The sequence below is a fragment of the Rattus norvegicus genome, chromosome 1 (genome assembly GCF_036323735.1).
Source record: "Rattus norvegicus strain BN/NHsdMcwi chromosome 1, GRCr8, whole genome shotgun sequence".
Taxonomy (NCBI): Eukaryota; Metazoa; Chordata; class Mammalia; order Rodentia; family Muridae; genus Rattus; species Rattus norvegicus.
Window position 1 is genome coordinate 218,686,178 of NC_086019.1, and position 2,128 is coordinate 218,688,305.

Consider the following 2,128-nt stretch of genomic DNA (forward strand, 5'->3'; position numbering starts at 1 on the left):
TAATTTCTCTCCACAAGTTCTTTCATCCTTTAGCTCCAGTAACATGTAAACAGTTTTTCATTTATTTCCAAATTTTGCTGTAAGCTCCATGTGTAGCCTGGCCCTTTTGGACCACAGTTGAATGAGTTTCTACATACTAATCTCGATGAAATACTTTCCTGTTGTTTTCATGAAGCGCAAGATTCACTACAGTGGTGCAGATTTCTCATTAACCACAGCAGATTCTTCAGCCTGACCAGTCTGCACATCTCATGAATAGCCCCTGACCCAGTTTCTAATTAAGTCCTTGTCAACATGAGACCTCATGAACAGAATTACCACTGTCCATATTTCTTTTAATATTACTGTCTTCCAAGCTTTCATTTAAATGGCTTAATAAGCTCTTTCAATGACTTCTCCAACCCAAAGTTACAAACTCTCTAATTCCTCTGCCCCACAACAGAGGGTCAGGGTTATTAAAAGAACATCCCATTACTTCAGTGCCAATTTGTGTTTGAATTTTGGTTCTATTCTTGGGATAAAAGATTCCAGCAGAAACAACAAGGAGGGAAGGGTTTATTTGGTTTGCAGTTCCTGGTTACATCCTTGAGAGGAATTCGACACAGGCATGCAAGCAGATAGTCACATCACATCCACATTCAGGAGCACAGAGAGATTAAATGAATGCTTCTCTGCTTGCTGGCTTCCTGCTTTCTTCACTCACACACGAAGAACAGCTGATGCAATGCTGCTATTCACATTGATGGTAGGTCTTCCATTCTACCTCACTTAAGGAAATCAAGACCAGAGGTTGTCTGGATCTAGGCAATTCTTTCTTCATGCTTTCTTTCTACATGATTCTAGGTTGGAACAAATGGCTTTTAATACTAGCCAACACACACACACACACACACACACACACACACACACACATGAGTCAAAGGATGAAAGAAATGAGAAGAATTTAAATATTACTTTAAAAACTAATAAAATAATAGAAACTATAAAAAATCAAACCCTATCACAAGACTTTATCATTGTTCTTTGGCAAACACAAATTATGAAGGATCATAAATGTACATGTTAAAGATAAAATACCGGGCCCGCAGCAGCTCTCTCCTCCCAGACCCCATGGGAAAGAGACCTCACCGCCTGGTCAGGTGGGCACTCCTGAGGCTGCAGAGCGGAAGAGACCACCAACACTGCCCACCCCTGCCCACATCCCTGGCCCAAGAGGAAACTGTATAAGGCCTCTGGGCTCCCGTGGGGGAGGGCCCAGGAGCGGCAGGACCCCTGCCTGAGACACCGCAGGAACCTGAAGGAAACAGACCAGATAAACTGTTCTCTGCACCCAAATCCCGTGGGAGGGAGAGCTGAACCTTCAGAGAGGCAGACAAGCCTGGGAAACCAGAAGAGACTGCTTTCTGCACACACATCTCGGACGCCAGAGGAAAACACCAAAGGCCATCTGGAACCCTGGTGCACTGAAGCTCCCAGAAGGGGTGGCACAGGTCTTCCTGGTTGCTGCCGCCGCAAAGAGCCCGTGGGCAGCACCCCGCGAGCGAACTTGAGCCTCGGGACCACAGGTAAGACCAACTTGTATGCTGCAAGTGACCTGCCTGGTGAACTCAAGACACAGGCCCACAGGAACAGCTGAAGACCTGTAGAGAGGAAAAACTACACGCACGAAAGCAGAACACTCTGTCCCCATAACTGACTGAAAGAAAACAGTAAAACAGGTCTAGAGCACTCCTGACACACAGGCTTATAGGGACAGTCTAGCCACTGTCAGAAATAGCAGAACAAAGTAACACTAGAGATAATCTGATGGCGAGAGGCAAGCGCAGGAACCCAAGCAACAGAAACCAAGACTACATGGCATCATCGGAGCCCAATTCTCCCAACAAAACAAACATGGAATGTCCAAACACACCAGAAAAGCAAGATCTAGTTTCAAAATCATATTTGATCATGATGCTGGAGGACTTCAAGAAAGACGTGAAGAACTCCCTTAGAGAAACACAGGAAAACATTAATAAACAAGTAGAAGCCTACAGAGAGGAATCGCAAAAATCCCTGAAAGAATTCCAGGAAAACATAAATAAACAAATAGAAGCCCATAGAGAGGAGACACAAAAATCCCTGAAAG